Source organism: Lygodium microphyllum, chromosome 24 (assembly GCF_053477565.2).
Source record: "Lygodium microphyllum isolate KBCC chromosome 24, Lygodium_microphyllum_v1.1.10, whole genome shotgun sequence".
In the NCBI taxonomy this organism is placed as follows: Eukaryota; Viridiplantae; Streptophyta; class Polypodiopsida; order Schizaeales; family Lygodiaceae; genus Lygodium; species Lygodium microphyllum.
Window position 1 is genome coordinate 56,673,991 of NC_141158.1, and position 19,481 is coordinate 56,693,471.

At 42.2% G+C, this 19,481-nt stretch overlaps 1 protein-coding gene across 3 annotated transcripts in view; it reads left to right on the forward strand.

Moving 5' to 3' along the window:
* LOC148015120 (uncharacterized) overlaps positions 1-19,481 on the forward strand; it is a 69,846-nt gene that overhangs the window by 15,678 nt on the left and 34,687 nt on the right. The gene's annotated exons all lie outside the window — the stretch shown is intronic.

Here is a 19,481-nt window from a genome sequence, read left to right on the forward strand (position 1 = left end):
TCTATGGAGTGGGCTGTGCATGGTGTCCATACAATATGTGGGAAATGGGCCTCCAAAAGCTCTCCCATACTCTTGCAATTGCTTGCATTATTTGTAACAACTTGTACAACGTGGTTTGGCTCAATCTCCTGGATTGCTTCATTGATATGATTAAATATTACGTCTCTTGTTACATTATACATAACTTAGTAGCAGTCAGGCTAAATACGAAATTAACAAAAACTAAAGTGTACTTAGAAGTTGGGAGTAGAAGTACCTGCGATCCGCATACCATGGCTTGATAGATCTTAGAAATGTTGTTCCAGTGCAAGAAGATACCAAAATATTCATTAAGTTACGCTTACAAGTGTCTTTCCATCCATCTAAGATAATTGTGCATCCATATTTTTCCCATGATGCTCTATGACCCTCCAAGCTCGTGTGAATTGATCAATCTCACGGTTCAATATGGTGGTCCCTAGAGCCTTTAAACCAGCAAGAGTGGTAATTAATGGTGCTCTAGTATTAGCACATGGAGTATCGGCCCCAATTGATGACACATCCATAGTGCTAGGAGAGCCAGGCTCATGAGTTGATGTAGCTACTGCCTCACCACTTGCTTGTGTTTGAGTTTGAGAACCTTGGCCTCTCACTATGACACACTCTCTCTCTACTATCATGTTGAGACTGTCTTGATCAATAGGACTTTTTGGCTCTCCCAAAATTCTCAACCACCTTGATTGTTCTCCACCATAGGCCAAAAATATGGATTTAGAGACCCCCATGCGTCTGCCTATTTGCTCACCAATTACCCATGTAAAATGGGCTTTTGTTCGAGTGACACCACTTGCAAGTACCTCTCTGCAATGCTTGCATACCCACTTCTTAGAGTTGAATTTGGGATACCTTTTAATTACAATTAATTCTTGCCAAACATCGGGAGTATTGTCTTGGACGCCACTTGCTTGATTCCCTTGAGTAGTTTCCCTACCCATGTTTAGCTAGCAAACAAAAGATGAAAATAATAAAAAAATTATGAGACAAATTACTATTTAAAAAGAGCATCTACAAAATTTAAGAAATGAGAAACTTGTAGATAATTCCCAAATTGAATTATTCAGATTTGGGAATGTTTGGAGATACAATTTTCAGATTTGGGATATAGTTTTTAGATTTGGAAATTTGGATCAACTTAAGATTTGGGGCAAACTTTCAAAGTCCAAATTTGGTTCAGATTTGGGTCCAATTTCTAAATTTTGCAAATTTGGGGCAAATCTAGATAGAATGGATTAACATTTTGATTCGGCAACATTCAAATTGGGGAAAAATGTTCAAATTTGAGACTTAAGGAAAGAATTGGGGCAAAATTTCAGCATTTGGGAAAGAAATTGAGATGAAATTTCAGATTTAGGGCAAAAGTTTTCACATATGGGAATAAATTCAAAGATTTGGAGCAAAATTTCTCAAATTTTGGGCAATTTCAGGTAGAATTTGGGCCAACAAATAAGATTGGGCAACATTCAAATTGGGGCAAAAGGTTCAATTTTCACACTTGGGAAAAGAATTGGACCAACATTTCAATAATTGGGGGAATTTTTTTTTCCATTCGAAACTTGAGCAAAATTGGGCATAAGCATGTAGACTTGGGGCAAAAATTCCTAGAATTGAAACAAAAATTGGAGCAAAATTATCAAATTAAAGTTAAATTTATTAGACTTCGGGCGATTTTGGTGTAATTGGAGCAAAATGTTTAAGTTTTTGATTTGAAGAATATGAGAGAGAGAGAGAGAGAGAGAGAGAGAGAGAGAGAGAGAGAGAGAGAGAGAGAGAGAGAGAGAGATTTTTGGAAATTGGGCCAACTTGATTGCACAAGCTGGTGGACGTTGGAATTTGGATTGACAAGTTGTTGTCCTGTGGGCTGAGTTGTGACTTGTCACTTGTCACACTGTACACGCAACCAACTGGTCGCAAAATTGTGTTATCGTCGATTGATGTTGTCCACATCCATATCCACAAACATACGAATTGCAGTAGTCCACGTTGCCACAATTGACACGTTTTAATGGTTCCTTGGTTCATAGCATTTGTTGCTTTTTAAGCATTGATTATTAATATATAGTCCGACTAAACTTGACAGACCTGTAGAACAAGTCGCCAATCTGTTGATGAAGGTAGTAGGTTACAGTTGTAGAAAGATCACGAGTTGATGTGGATGATGTTGCATCAATCGATGAAGAGATTTGGGGTTATTTAATGAGCCAATTAAGATTTAATGTGTAACGTCTATTTTTAAGCTTAATAAACACTATATGTATGATAAGACTTTGGAGTGCTCTCCCTCGTTTTTCCTTCTTTTTGATATGTTAGATGTCCATTGCGATGATGTCTTTTATAAAATTTTCTATACGCTTCTCTCTCTCTCTCTTTCCCCTGTGATGCACTTGCACTTGTTCACTCACTCAACATGGCATAGCAAGGTAACAGGATATGTGAGAGCAAGGTAACAGGATATGTGAGCGCAAGGTATACTTTTTGTATTACTCAATCAAAGAAACAATACAACATAGGCACATTCAAGGACTACTATTATGAGGACATGTATTTTTAAAACCTCACTTAAGATGTGGATTAATTTTTAGTCACATGATTAAGTAAATGTTGCACATGTGAGGTGCAATTGGGATTAGAGTCAATTTACGAGTCTGGGATTTGAGAAAATCACGGGATGTCAATGCTAAAGTTGCTATAAGTTATGTTGCACAAGTATTTAGTGGTATCTGGTGTTAGTTGTTAGCCTAAGTTATTCATTTGGCCATAAGTGTCAGTTAGTGACATTAGAGATGTGGCGTTTAATGGTAGCTAATGCCGATCTAATGGTCAAAGATGGCGCAGAGAGGCTTGGGAGTGGAAGATGCCTAGCCAATTTAATTATTGGCTAGTCAAATTATTGTTTTGGATATCGAAATAATTATTAGATTAATTTTCAATAATTAAAGATTGAAAATTAATATTTAATGATGGATAATGTTGGAAAAACCATTTGGGAACGTTGCCACTTGGCAAACTTGCCCATAAAGGTTGGTAAAAGGCTAAAGAAGAGAAAAAACGAGATCATTCTTATTGTAGCAAATGTGGGAGAGCTGTGAGTAGCCATGACCAGCCTATTTTCAGCCATTGCAGCCAGCCATGAGTTTTGGGGAGGTGATTGCAGATTTGGACCCTCCACAGTTGGGTGATTGCATCTAGGTACAAGATGACAGCTAATTTGGATGTCTCAGCTGTAGGCGACAACAATTAACTCTATTATGGCAGGGTAGCAGCTGTGTTTGATTGGTTTTTAGTCATTCTTTGCGACAAAATTCTGAATTTTCTCTCTCTACAACTTTCTCTCTCTACAACTTTCTCTCTCATCTCCCAGCCATTTCATAGTCTTACTCTAAAGATCTTAGCATTTGGACCCTTGGAGGCTAAGAAATTGCATATTTCTTTGCTGTAAACCCTAACTTACTGTAAGAAATTAGGGATTAGCAGCAACCTTGGGAAGCCTGCCAAAAATTGGAGTCTGAAAGACTTGGATTTTTAGGGCTGAAGATGAATTTCAGCTAAATTCAGGTGGAGGACTAGCAAGCCATTGAATTTAGGGCATTTTCCATCATCTATGAAGGGGGTAAAGGCCAATTAAATGCCCGAATCAAGGGGCAAATCAGATTGAAGATTTGCTAGTCACTTTGGACAACAAGGGGAGTTTGGATTGCGAAGGGGATTGGGAGAATCCCATTGTAAATCAACTTCTTCTTCAATAAAGCTAAAGAAATACCGAAATGGGTGCCAATTGGGTGTGCATTGTCCAAGATCAGCAGGTAAATTTGTATTTTCAGATTTACATTTATTGTTTGCTATTGTAGGTGTTATTGGGCCTATGATGAGTTCCGTTAGGATGACTCAAGGAACATTGGAAGAATTGGTGGGATTCTCCTTGATCTAGATGGCGAAGGCGTCTTTGCCACATTTGTGCACCTCCACTTTCGAAATCCAAGTGGCTTTCTTGAGAGGGCGACCTTTCCACTTGGTGAGATACTCAGGGTATCCCTTGTGTTCCCTACGCCGAAGGAATACTTCTACTTTGAAGGGGCCATTGGAATGAAGCTTTGGTATATGCTGCCCCCATTGGTTGTCGATAGAATCTGCGTAGAAGTCGAGTATGAAATGCTTTATGAACACAAATACTTTTAGGCAGGTCAATTTTGTATGTGACTTCATTCAACACTCGAGTAATGTGGTAAGGTCCATAGTAGCAGTGATTGAATTTGGGGCTCATATTCTTTGGGAGTGACATATACTTGGAGCTGACTAGGACCACGTCTCCCTTGGTAAAGAGTTTGCCTTTCGCTTTTTGTTGGCTTGTTTTGTCATGATGATTTTGCTCGGTTCTAGGCTTTGCTTAGTTGCACCATTGCGGTCTCTCCATTTCTTTAAGAATTCTTTTGCATCTTGATCTTTAGCTTTGGCCGCTTCGGAGGCTAAGGCAAGGGATGTGATAACTTCTTTTCCTGTGGCTAATTCAAAGGGTGTGTAGCGGGTGGTGGAGTGGATTGAGTTGTTGTAGTCAAACTCTAGCACATCGAGGCACAAGGCCCAATCCTTTTGGTCCACCCGGGCGTAGCTCCTGAGATAGTTTCAATGTCTTTGTTGACTCCCTTTGTTTGCTCATCTGTCTTGGGGTGGAAGGATGATGAGAATCTCAATTGTGTTTCCAAGGTCTTGAAGAGTTTCTTTCACATGCCACTCATGAATCTTCCATCTGTATCTAACATGATGGCTAAGGGTAGACCATGCAGCTTGAAAACATGTGTGAAGAGAAGAGGCGGGCTACCTCTTTGACATTCAATGGTGGCTTGGCATGTATGAAGTGAGCTTGCTTAGAGAAATAGTCCACCACTACAAAAATGATGGTGTATCCATGGGATTTGGGTTGTCACGAGGACGTGAAACTTTGATGCTTTGCTTATATTTAATTGGTATTTGATTAAAGGATTAATCAAATGTGCAATTAAAAGATGCACATGTGTTGCACATGTGAGGTGCAAGCTACTTTTTCACAGTTGAAGGCCGAAGGACCGTGTGAAAAAGATGGGTGTCAAAGGCAAAAGTTGTAACGAGTTTCACTTGTTAGATTCTAGGTGAATTTTGGTATCAGTTTGCCCCTAGGACCATTAATTGGCCATTAAGTGTCAGCGGTGACACTAGGGACTAGGCATTAATTAATGGATTAATGCTTGTCCAAGGGTCAATTAATGCATGGGACCACTTTGGGTTGCAAATGGCCTAGCCAATTAATTTTTGGATGGGCAAGGTTAATTTTTTGGGCATAGATTAAGGGCTAAATTAATTTTCAGAATTAATCAATTCTAAAATTTAATTAAATGGCTGGAAATTGCTGAAAATGGATTAAGAAAGCCGCCACTTGGCAAAACTTTCCCATGCAAGTGGGGGAAAGGCTAAAAAGGGCTGAAGGGAGAGGGAAATCTCGTTTTTTTCATTTTGAAGTTGTTGGAAAGAGGTGTTGGACTGTTGCTGCTAGCTTTGGGGCCATTTCCCAGCCATTGGAGACCATTTTGGTGATGGAGATTGCATATTCTTGACCTTGGGAAGTTGACAATTGCTGCTGATGCATTTTTTCCTGAAGATCACAGTCTTCGATACTTCTATTGTTGTTGGTGCATCCGTTTGGGGCTGGTACAGCAGGGCAGCAGCTGATTTTTGATCAGTTCTTCGTGACAAATCTCAGGATTTTCTCTTCCTACAGCATTCTCTCATCTCCTTTAGCCTATGCTCAACCATTCTCAGCAATTCTTAGCCATTCGGAGGAGATCTCAGCCATTTTTGGTGGGCTGATCTGTAATTTCTGCAGTAAACCCTAATTTACAGCAAAAATTAGGGTTTAGCAGCCACCTTGGGATCCGTGCCAGAGATTGAAGGCTCAAGGGACTGAAATCAGCAGCTGATAATTGAAGATTATCAAGGGATTTCAGGGGCTAGCCCATCCCGAATTGATTTGGGGCAGCATTTGGCTAGCCAAGGGTCAAATTGGAGAAGAAGTCCTGGGTGAATCAAGGGGCAAATGACTCAAAATGCTTGCTGGTCATTCATGACAGCAAGAGCAATTGGTTAGCAAGAGGAGATTGAAGAATCTCAAGTTGTACTCCTTCCAATTGAATGAAAGCTAAAGAAATACCGCAAGGGGCGCCAGTTTTGGGGCCAACAGGGAGTAAAGTTATCACCAACAGGGAGTCTATTGTCAATGAAGACTACTATGTATTTGTCCTATGGTGATAACTCAGCATTTATGGCTAGCAAGTTTTGGGGCCAACAGGGAGTCTATTGTCAATGAAGACTACTATGTATTTGTCCTAGACATAATGTTTCCATTTTCTAAGGCAATGGATTACTGCTAGCATCTTCTTCTCGTGTGTGGTCCATCTAGTTTCAGCATTTGTGAACTTCTTGGATTCATAAGCTATGGGTTGGCCTTCTTGCACCAACATGCCTCCAATGCCATAATTTGATGTTTTTGTGGAGATCTCGAAGGGCTTGGTGAAGTTGGGTACTTTTAGAATAGGGGTTTGACTTATACATTTCTTTATCAGTGCAAAAGTAGCTTGTTGCTTGCTTCACATGCAAATGTGTTATCTTCTTTGGTGAGGTGGGATAGTGGTGCAGTGATGAGACTATAATCCTTGATAATCTTCTACAAAATATTGTGAAGCCTATCCTGGGGTCCACTTTAATACCGGCCTCTCCTACAATGAATCCTAGAAATTCTAGTTCCTTTATTGTAAACTCGCATTTTTTTGGCTTGGCATATAGCTTATGTTGTCTTAGCTTCTCAAAAACTAGGTGTAAGTGTATTTTGTGTTGCTCTAGAGTTTTGCTATACACTAGGAGATCATTGATGTAGATAATGATGATGACATTTATTTCGGACCTAAAGACTTCATCCATGAGGCCACAAAAGGTGCTTGGCCCATTACTCAGTCCAAAACCTAAGACTAGCCATTCAAATTGCCATATCGGGTATGGAAAGCTGTTTTGGGGATATCTTCTTTTGCTATGCGAATTTGATGGTACCTTGATCTAAGGTCTATGCGGCTAAAGTATTTGGCTCCATGTAGCCTATCTAAGAGGTCCTCAACTAGGGGCATGTTGGGAATAAAGGGCCATCGTGCCTTTTATATGTGCACGGGTGTGAACGCACCCTTAGCACACTTGTACTTTCATATATATCTATCTAAAAACCTAAAGTGGTACACACTCCAATTGTACCCAAGAACATCTTGCATCTCTCGCTCTCACTCGCTGCTGTTGCTCACGTGTTTGCTCTTTACCTGACATTTCATCGCCGGACATTGCATCTCCGTAGCGCATCACTCACTTCAAACTGGTATCAGACCTTCGGCTAAGGTGTTCACGCTTCTCGCAGTCCGTGCAGAGCTTCGGTTAAGTTGTTCGTGCTTCTCGCAGTCCACAGGTCACGTTTTTCAGCCAGGCGACATTTCCCAGGTTGTGCGCAGGTCAGTCAGTCATTTTCTGGTCAGCTCGTCACTGTTCTTGGACAGTGTGCAGTCAGGCGTGCAGTTCCAGGCAGCGTGCAGGTCAGGCGCAGGTCAGAAGTGACGTGTTTTGCACAGGCGCTGGTCATGCAGGTCACGCCAGGTCAGTTCGTGACTTTCCAGGCCACGTGCAGCTGGCAGCAGGTCAAAACGCTGGCGGCAGGTCAAAACGCAGCAGTCGTCACGTTACGGGACAGTTTTCGTCAAATTTCTCTTGCAAAATTTTTTAATTTTCAAAGGTTTACTGCAAGCTGCCCCCTTTGCCCACTGACGGGAGTTCGCGCGTGTAAGCACAGTTCTGTGTTTTGGGCAGATTTGAGCCACAAATTTGGGGATTTGTCCGGATTTGACACGAGCAAGACACACAGTGAGATTCTGTCTCAGAAATTGCAGGAATTTGTGACATTTTGCCTCCGAAATTTGGGGCTTTTCATGTACATGTTAAAATTGGGCTGAAATTGACCCAATTTCTTGACATTGATGCACATTGGACCCCGTGCAATTTGGGGCTTTTGCTGTTTGAGCAAAATTTGTGCACAAATTGGTCATTTTATGTACATGCGGGTTTAATTTCATGCAATTTGGACGCCCGACACTTGAAAAATTTGGGGGTTTTGCTGAAATTGCTTCATTTTGGCAAAATTGGTCTATTCTATGCATGTCAGAGACAGTGCAGGTGTATGGTTGATGTTTTGAGCACAAAACTTTGGGGCTTTTGACCGTGCGGGTCAAATTTTATGCCCGTGGGTGCATGTACAGCAGAAATTGCAGCTAAAATTTGGGACTTCTCATGTAATGTGATGTATTTGTCCTTGGAACAGCTGTCATCAGTTGTGGAGTGCTGTAGCACAACATTTGGTGCTTCTGAAAATTGATTTGCAGATCTGAAATTTCTGCTTTTAACTGGTACTTATTGCTGGTTGGTACTTGTTTGTACCTTGGTCACTTGTTTGACAGTTTGGGCCTGCATTTGCTGAATTTGTGGTCATATTTTGGACTAAAAATCATGGCTGGCAGCAGCGATAGCAGCCATCTTATGCACATCAAGAAACTTGAGGGTGCACATAATTTTGCAGTGTGGCAAAAGCAATGCTACAATATCCTGTTGCAGAAGAAGCAGGCTAAGCCGATCAAGGCCAAAGGGGTAAAGCCCGCAGATGTGGAACAAGATGACTGGGATGAGTTGAACGAGCTTGCACGCTCGACCATTGAGCTATCTGTCTCTGATGCTCTGCTGTTTAACATAGAGGGTTTGGACACTGCCTATGCCATTTGGACTAGATTGGAGGAATTGTATGCTCAGAAGAGTGCAGCTAGTAAGGTGTATTGGCTAAAAAAGCTTATGGATTTGCGGATGAAAGAAGGAACTGCTATGTCAAATCATCTGAGTGAATTCAACTCAATTTTCAGCCAGCTGGTTGCTTTGAAGTTTGTCATTGATGACGAGTTTAAAGCTACCTTTCTGCTTTGCACTCTACTAGAGAGTTGGGATACATTCAGGACTGCCTTGAGTAACTCGAATGCTATGCTTATGTATTCTGACGTGGAAAGCTCTTTGCTTATGGAAGAGATGAATAGGCAAAATAATGCATCAAGTAAGTCGTCTAGTGCCTTGCATACCAGGGGCAGATCACAGCAGAAGGGAAAATCTGATGGCAAGGGTCGCAGCATGTCTCGCGGCAAGAATGTGGAATGCCACCACTGTGGCAAGAAGGGTCACTTCAAACGTGACTGTTACAAGTGGAAGAAAGAGAAAGGGAAAGGCAAGAAGACAGAGGACAGCAAGGAAGAGAAGAAAGAGAGCCAGCCCAAGAAGAGCAGCGTCAAGATCGAAGAGGTGAATGTAGTCACTCAGGACAGTGACAGTGGGAACGATGTACTCTTCGTGTCTTCATGTTTTGATGCCCATGCATTGGTTGCCGATTCGGCTGATGACATGCATACCTGGATTTTAGATTCGGGTGCCTCCTTTCATGTCACCCCTTACAGAGATTGGTTTTCCGATTATACAGGCGGTCGACATGGTGTTGTCCATCTCGGGGACAACTCAGCATGTGATATTGCAGGCATTGGCAGTGTGCAGCTTCAGTTTCAGCATGGTTCTGTCTTTACTCTTCAGAATGTTCGTCATGTACCTGAGCTCAAGAAGAGCTTAATCAGTACTAGGCAGCTAGATGATGATGGTTATCATACCACATTTGGCGATGGAAAATGGAAGATCAGTACAGGATCTAGAGTCATTGCCAGGGGTTCAAAGAGTGATACTCTGTATCCTCTTCATGTATCTAGTGTGCGTGACCATGTTGTCGCAGTAACCGAGCAGCCAAGTGTTTCTTTGTGGCATGGCCGGTTAGGACACATGAGTCAAACAGGAATGAAAGTTCTTTCTCGTTTGGGTTACTTGCCTTGTCTCCGTTATGCTGATTTTGAGCATTGTGATCATTGTGTCTATGGTAAGCATGCGCAGACATCTCATAAGAAATCTCTTTCTTTGAAATCTTCACCTCTAGAGTTAGTACATTCAGATGTATGTCAGATGCCAGGATTGTCTTTGGGGGGGAAGAAGTACTTTGTTACCTTTGTCGATGATGCTACACGGAAGGTATGGGTTTACCCCATTCGTAGCAAGGATGAAGTACTTGACAAGTTTAAAAACTTATTGGCATTGGTTGAAAATCAGACTGATAAGACACTTAAGTGTCTTCGCTCGGACAATGGTGGGGAATATGTGTCCAAGGCCTTTCAGGCATTTTGTGACAGCAAAGGGATAAAAAAGGGAGCTCACTGCCCCTCATAATCCACCCCAGAATGGAGTTGCAGAGCGTATGAACAGGACTATACAGGATAAAGTCCGTACTATGCTGTCTCATGCTGCATTACCCCATGGTTTTTGGGCAGAAGCTGTTATGACAGCCGTTCACTTGATCAATCGGTCACCAAACAGGTCTTTGGGGGGGGGAGTCCCTCAGGAAGCGTGGTCGGGCAAGCCACCTTCTTATGCTCATTTACGAGTGTTTGGCTGCGAGGCTTTTGTGCACATTCGTAAGGAAGACCGCAGCAAACTTGAGCCAAAGTCCTGTAAATGCATATTCCTAGGATATGGTGACGAGGGTGAAATGGGGTATAGATTGTGGGATCCCGTGAAAAGGAAAACAGTGCGCAGCAATGATGTTATCTTCCGGGAAGGTCGCATGCATAAACAGCCCGAAAAGACTGAGGAGGTTCTTAGGGTTGTATTCCGGGAAGAAGTACCTTTTGGACAGCAAAATGTGCCCGCTGTACAGCAGCAAATACCTGCTGTAAATGAACCTGCGAATGCAGAAAATGATGCTGGAAATGATCAGCCAGCCATTGCCCATAATGATGAGCCACTAAATGTGCAGGAACAGCCAGGACAGCAAGCTGTAAATTATAATATGCAGGCTGAACAGCCAGCAAACAATGATCACTGGGTTAGGAGATCGTCTAGGGCTACTAGACAGCCCGACAGATTCGTTCCTGGTGCAAATAATGTGGCTGATTATGTCATGATCACTGACTGTGGTGAGCCGTCATGCTTCAAGGAAGCAATGGATAGACAAGACAACAAGAAATTGTATAAAGCCATGCTGTCAGAGATGGAATCTCTTGAGAAAAACGGCACTTGGGACTTGGTGCAGTTGCCTAAAGGGCAGAAAACGCTTCCATGCAAATGGGTTTATAAGATGAAGGTCACTTCTGGTTCCTCGCCAAAGTACAAAGCCAGATTGGTTGCTAAGGGGTACAAGCAGGAACATGGAGTTGATTTTGATGAGATCTTCTCTCCTGTAGTTAAAATGACTACATTGAGAACCATTTTGGGCTTGGTTGCAGCTGAAGATATGGAGCTCATACAGATGGATGTAAAGACTGCATTTTTACATGGTGATCTGCATGAAGACATATATATGCAGCAGCCTGAAGGGTTTGTGGCTAAAGGCAAAGAGAAGATGGTATGTAAGCTCAAACGGAGTTTGTATGCTGAAGCAAGCACCAAGAGAATGGTATCATAAGTTTGATACATTTATGCAATCTCAAGGTTTTCAAAGAAGTCAAGTGGATCACTGCTTGTACACCAAGAAGGCCGCAGATGGCAGCCTAATTATCTTGGTTCTGTATGTTGATGACATGCTGATTGCTGGCAGGGATACTCATGCCTTGGATTCGTTGAAGCAAAGTCTTCATGGCAGCTTTGACATGAAGGATCTTGGTGATGCAAATCACATTCTTGGCATGCGAATACTCAGAGATAGGTCCAAAGGATTACTCTTTCTATCTCAACAGGAGTATGTCTCTAAGGTTTTGGAGCGTTTCAATATGGAGGGGGGGAAAGCAATTGGTGTTTCATTGCCTTCATATGTGAAACTCAGTGCAGAGGACAGCCCTACATCTGATGATGAAAAGGCTGAAATGGCCAAGATTCCATATGCTTCAGCTGTTGTCAGCTTGATGTATGCTATGGTTGCTACACGTCCTGACATTGCCTTTGCAGTGGGAGTGGTTAGCAGATATATGGCAAACCCTCGCAAAAAGCATTGGAAAGCAGTGAAAGGTATTATGAGATACCTCAAAGGCACAAGTGATTTGTGCATCTGCTTTGAAAAGCAGAAGGCATCTGTCGTTGGCTTTACGGATGCAGACTATGCTGGTCATGCGGACTGTAGAAAGTCCACTTCTGGGTATGTGTTTACCTTCACAGGAGGAGCAGTCTCTTGGATCTCCAGGCTACAGAAGTGTGTTGCATTGTCTACTACAGAGGCAGAGTATGTGGCTGCTACTGAGGCATGCAAGGAGGCTTTATGGCTTTCACGTCTGGTGGGAGATCTTGGCATTACAGAGTTACCCGTTCTTCATTGTGATAGTCAGAGTGCTATCATGCTAGCACGGAATCCCGTCTTTCATGCAAAGACGAAGCACATACAGGTGAAGTATCACTTCATCAGAGATGTACTTGACAGCAAGAGCATTGAGCTTGTCAAAGTGCATACAGATGATAATCCTGCAGATCTTCTCACGAAGGGTCTTCCAGCAGAGCGGTTTGCTCATTGCCGACAGATGATGGGAGTTGGATAGATATATGTATTTCAGCTTTGTACATACTTAGACTTAGCTGATTCTTTTCTTCTCTTAAGGCACATTGCCTTTAGGTGGGAGGTTGTTGGGAATAAAGGGCCATCATGCCTTTTATATGTGCACGGGTGTGAACGCACCCTTAGCACACTTGTACTTTCATATATATCTATCTAAAAACCTAAAGTGGTACACACTCCAATTGTACCCAAGAACATCTTGCATCTCTCGCTCTCACTCGCTGCTGTTGCTCACGTGTTTGCTCTTTACCTGACATTTCATCGCCGGACATTGCATCTCCGCAGCGCATCACTCACTTCAGGGCATGGGATATTTGTTTTTTATAGTGATCTTATTAAGGGCCCTATAATCTACACATAAAGTGAGTGATGTGCAGTGGCGATACAATGTTCGGCGATGAAAATATCAGGTAGAGAGCAAAACGTGAGCAAGAGTAGAGAGTGAGAGTCAGAGTCAGAGAGAGAGATGCACGATGTTCTTGGGTACAATTTGTTGTATGTACCTCTTTAGGTTTTAGATAGATATATATGAAAGTACAAATGCGCTAAGGGTGTATTCACACCCGTGTACATATAAAAGGCACGATGGCCCTTTATTTCCAACAACCTCCCACCTAAAGGCAATGTGTCTTAAGAGGAGAAAAGAATCAGCTAAGTCTAGGTATGTACAAGGTTGAAATACATACACCTATCTAACTCCCATCATTTGTCGGCAACGAGCAAACGGCTTTGTTGGAAGACCCTTCGTGAGAAGCTCTGTAGGATTATCATTTGTATGCACTTTGATGAGCTCAATGCTCTTGTTGTCAAGTACATCTCTAATGAAGTGATACTTCACCTGTATGTGCTTCGTCTTTGCATGAAAAGACGGGATTCCGTGCTAGCATGATAGCACTCTGACTATCACAATGAAGAACGGGTAACTCTGTAATGCCAAGATCTCCCACCAGACGTGAAAGCCATAAAGCCTCCTTGCATGCCTCAGTAGCAGCCACATACTCTGCCTCTGTAGTAGACAATGCAACACACTTTTGTAGCCTAGCGATCCAAGAGACTTCTCCTCCTGTGAAGGTAAACACATACCCAGAAGTGGACTTTCTGTAGTCCGCATAACCAACATAGTCTACATCCGTAAAACCAATGATAGATGCCTTCTGCTTTTCAAAACAGATGCACAAATCCTTTGTGCCTTTGAGGTATCTCATAATACCTTTCATTGCTTCCCAATGCTTTTTACCAGGGTTTGCCATGTATTTGCTAACCATTCCCATTGCAAAGGCAATGTCAAGACGTGTAGCAACCATAGCATACATCAAATTGCCAACAGCTAAAGCATATGGTATCTTGGCCATTTCAGCCTTCTCATCATCAGGTATAGGGCTGTCCTTTGCACTGAGTTTCACATATGGAGGTAATGAAACCCTGATTGTTTTTTCCCCCTCCATATTGAAATACTACAAAATCTTGGAGATATACTCCTGCTGAGATAGATAGAGGAATCCTTTTGACCTATCTCTGAGTATTCGCATGCCAAGAATGTGATTTGCGTCACCAAGATCCTTCATGTCAAAGCTGCCATGAAGATTTAGCTTCAGTGAGTCTAAGGCATGAGTATCCCTGCCGGCAATCAGCATGTCATCTATTTACAGAACCAAGATAGTCAGGTTGCTATCTGTTGCCTTCTTGGTGTACAAGTAGTGATTCACTTGATTTCTATGAAGACCTTGAGACTACATAAATGTATCAAACTTATGATATCATTCTCTTGGTGCTTGTTTCAGCCCATACAAATTCCCTTTGAGTTTACATACCATCTTCTCTTTCCTTTTTGCCACAAACCCTTCAAGCTGTTGCATATATATGTCTTATTGTAGATCACCATGTAAGAGTGTAGTCTTTACATCCATCTGTATGAGCTCCATATCTTCAGCTGCAACCAAGCCCCAAAATGGTTCTCAATGTAGTCATCTTGACTACAGGAGAGAAGATCTCATTAAAGTGAACTCCATGTTCTTGCTTGTATCTCTTTGCAACCGATCTTGCTTTGTACTTTGGCGAGGAACTAGAAGTGACCTTCATATTGTAAACCCATTTGCATGGAAGGGTTTTTTGCCCTTTAGGCAACTGCACCAAGTCCCAAGTGCCATTTTTCTCAAGAGATTTCATCTCTGACAACATGGCTTTATACCATTTCTTGCTGTCCTGTCTGTCCATTGCTTCTTTGAAGTAAGACGGTTCACCACAGTTTGTCAACATGACATAAGCAGCCACATTGTTTGCACCAGGAACGAATCTATCAGGTTGTCTAGTAGCCCTAGATGATTTGTAGTTTCATTTACAGCAGGTATTTGTTGCTGTACAGCGGGCACATTTTGCTGTCCAAAAGGTATTTCTTCCCGGAATACAACCCTACGGACCTCCTTAATCTTTTCTGGCTATTTATGCATGCAATCTTCCCAGAAGATAACATCATTGTTGCGTACTATTTTGCTTTTCTCGGGATCCCATAATCTATGCCCCATTTTACCCTCGTCACCATATCCTAGGAAAATGCATTTACAGGACTTTGGCGCAAGTTTGCTGCGTTCTTCTTTATGAATGTGCAAAAAAGCCTCGCAGCCAAGCACTTTCAGGTGAGCATATGAAGGTGGCTTGCTCGACCACACTTCTTGAGGGATTCTCTCTCCGAAGGACCTATTTGGTGATCGATTAATCAAGTGAACATTTGTCATAATAGCCTTTGCCCAAAAGCCATGGGGTAATGTAGCATGAGACAACATAGTATGGATTTTATCTTGTATGGTCTGATTCATATGCTCTGCAACTCCATTTTGGGGTGGATTATGAGGTGCAGTGAGCTCTCTTTTTATCCCTTTGCTATCACAAAATGCCGGAAATGTCTTGGACACATATTTTCCACCATTGTTAGAGTGAAGATACTTAAGTGTCTTATCAGTCTGATTTTCAACCAATGCCAAGAAATTTGGAAACTTGTCAAGCACTTTGTCCTTGCTATGAATAGGATAAACCCATACCTTTTGTGTAGCATCATCGACAAAGGTGACAAAGTATTTCTTTTCCCCTAAAGATAACCCTGGCATTTGACATACATTGGAATATACTAACTTTAGAGAAGAAGATTTCAATGAAAGAGACTTCTTATGAGATGTCTGTGCATGTTTACCATAAACACAATGATCACAATGCTCAAAATCAGCATAACGAAGACAAGGCAAGTAACCCAAATGAGAAAACACTTTCATTCCAGTTTGACTCGTGTGTCCCAACCGGCCATGCCACAAAGAAACACTTGGTTGCTCGGTCACGGCAACAACAGATACATGGAGAGGGTACAAGGTATCACTTTTACAACCTCTGGCAATCACTCTAGATTCCTTACAAATCTTCCATTTCCCATCACCAAAGGTGGTATAAAATCCATCGTCATCTAGTTGCCTTGTGCTTATCAAGATCTTCTTGAGCTGAGGTACAGCCGTATATGCTGAAGTGTGAAGGCAAAACCATGTTGAAACTGCAACTACACACTGCCAATACGTGCAATGTCACATTCATAGTTATCCCCAAGCTGGACAATACCATACCGACCCCCTGTATAGTCAGAAAACCACTCACAATGAGGGGTGACATGAAAGGAAGCACCTGAATCTAGAATCCAAGTGTGCATGTCATCATCCATATCTGCAAGTAAAGCGTGTGTACTAAAGTGTAAAGAGATAAAGAGTATGCCATTCCCACTGTCACTGTCATGAGTGATTACATTCACCTCTTCAATTTTGACACTGCTCTTTTTAGGTTGACTCTCTTTCTTCTCTTCCTTGGTATCATCTGTCTTCTTGCCCTTTCCTTCCTCTTTTTTCCATTTGTAGCAGTCACATTTAAAGTAACCCTTCTTGCCACAATGATGGCATTCAACATCCTTACCATGTGATTTAATGTGTCCCTTGCTATCAGATTTGCCTTTCTGCTGTGATCTGCTCCTAGTATGCAAAGCCCTGGAAGACTTACTGGATGCATTGTTCTGCCGATTCATTTCTTCCATGAGTAGAGCACTCTCTACATCAGCATACAAAAGTATCGCATTAGAATTGCTCATAGCGGTCTTGAATGTATCCCAACTCTCTGGCAGAGTGCAAAGCAAGAATGTAGCCTTAACCTTTCCTTTTCCTTCTCTTTCATTTGCATGTTCCTCCAAATTGAGTCCAATAGGCCTAACATGCTCTCCAACTGTCTCTCCAGTCCGACTTTCTTCTCCTCTTGAGCTAATCTCCATTCTTGCCCTTTGCTCTTCTTCCTCTCTTCCATTGTTGGGATGGGTGCGTTCTCTTTGTCGTCCTCCATGTGGTTGTGGGGAGTCGTGCCTCAGCTTTCAAGGTTGAGGAAGCTGTGTTTTGCCTTCGGGCGGTGGTTGTGCCGTGGGAAAGTTGTGTCACGTCTTTAGGTGTTGGCTGGTGTTGGGGTCACCGCACAGGGGGTCGATGTGTTGTGGGGCGTCGCAACATGGGGCGACACGACGTGGGTCGTTTCGGCACGATTTCTTTGGGTCACTGGATCTCCTCTCTTGCTTGCGTGAGCACTTGTCACGAGGATGTGAAAATTTGATGCTTTGCTTATGTTTAATTGACATTTGATTAAAGGATTAATCAAATGTGCAATTAAAAGATGCACATGTGTTGTACATGTGAGGTGCAAGCTACTTTCTCATAGTTGAAGACCGAAGGACCCTGTGAAGAAGATGGGTGTCAAAGGCAAAAGTTGTAACAAGTTACACTTGTTAGATTCTAGGTGAATTTTGGTGTCAATTTGCCCCTAGGACCATTAATTGGCCATTAAGTGTCACTGGTGACACTAGGGACTAGGCATTAATTAATGGATTAATGTTTGTCCAAGGGTCAATTAATGCATGGGACCACTTTGGGTTGCAAATGGCCTAGCCAAGGTCAATTTTTTGGGCATGGATTAAGGGCTGAATTAATTTTCAGAATTAATTAATTCTAAAAATTAATTAAATGGCTGGAAATTACTGAAAATGGATTAAGAAAGCTGCCACTTGGCAAACTTTCCCATGCAAGTGGGGGAAAGGCTAAATAGGGCTGAAGGGAGAGGGCAATGTCGTTTTTTTCATTTTGGAGCTGTTGGAAAGAGGTGTTGGACTGTTGCTGCCAGCTTTTGGGGCCAATTCCCAGCCATTGGAGACCATTTTGGTGATGGAGATTGCATATTCTTGACCTTGGGAAGCTGACAATTGCTGCTGATGCACTTTCTCTTGAAGATCACAGTCTTTGATGCTCCTATTGTTGTTGGTGCATCCGTTTGGGGCTGGTACAGCAGGGCAGCAACTGATTTTATTCAGTTCTTCGCGACAAATCTCAAAATTTTCTCTCTACAGCATTCTCTCATCTCCTTCAGCCTATGCTCAGCCATTCTCAGCAATTCTCAGCCATTCGGAGGAGATCTCAGCCATTTTTGGTGGGCTGATCTGTAATTTCTACAGTAAACCCTAATTCACAGCAGAAATTAGGGTTTAGCAGCCACCTTGGGATCCGTGCCAGAGATTGAAAGCTCAAGGGACTGAAATCAGCAGCTGATAATTGAAGATTATCAAGGGATTTCAGGAGCTAGCCCATCCCGAATTGATTTGGGGCAGTATTTGGCCAGCCAAGGGTCAAATTGGAGAAGAAGTTCTGGGTGAAACAAGGGGCAAATGACCCAAAAGGCTTGCTGGACATTTATGGCAGCAAGAGCAATTGGTTAGCAGGAGGAGATTGAAGAATCTCAAGTTGTACTCCTTCCAATTGAATGAAAGCTAAAGAAATACCTTAAGGGGCACCAATTTTGGGGCCAACAAGGTGTCCACTGTCCAGGAATGTTATGGTAAAGTGTGTAGTTTATTTTATGTGCATTTATTTATTGCTGTAATTAACTCTTAAATCAGGTTATCACCACCCATTCCAAGGAGGAAGGCTGGTTTCAGCACTCCTTCACTTCGAGCAAGAGTTGCTCTGATACCAAGTGTGATGCACTTGTACGCGTTCACTCACTCAACATGACATAGCAAGGTAACACTATGTGAGAGCAATGTATACTCTTGTATTATTCAATCAAAGAAATGGTACAACATAGGCACATCCCAGGACTACACCCTCGTGATGTCGCACATAAGAGGGTTCACCACTGGGTATAGGGAAACACACGTAGAGTGGAAACCAAGTAGGGCTCAGAGTCACTACTACTCTGGTAGCAATGCCATGGTTCAATGATGTTAAAAAAAAAAAAAAGAGTTAGACACAATGTGGAATGGTTCCTCTTTTTCTCACATGCATAGTATTTACAATGCATATGGTTTATGTATTTTAATAAATTCTATGTACCTTCCAAATTTTATGTAGTTAAAATCTTGGACTGTTCCATATGCTGTACTTAATGTATGGAACACCTTGTACTGTACCACCTTGAATTGGGAGATCTCTCTCTCTCTCTCTCTCTCTCTCTCGTGCATATGAGAGCTTTGCATATTGTCCAACAAAATTGGAACAAGTTTGTTCCCAAACCCTGGAAATTGGTGGTCTCTGAATCTTGGAAATATATGCTTTTTCTTGATTCATAAAACTAAACCTGTTTGCCAAGGTTGGACATAAAAACGATTACCAACTCAGTAGCATAAAAATTTGAAGTACCGATGCTGCATGCATTGGGCTCTTGGGAATAGTCCGATTTGTTGGGAATAGCTTAGTCAAAGTGCCATTACCGAATCAATGCCATGTAT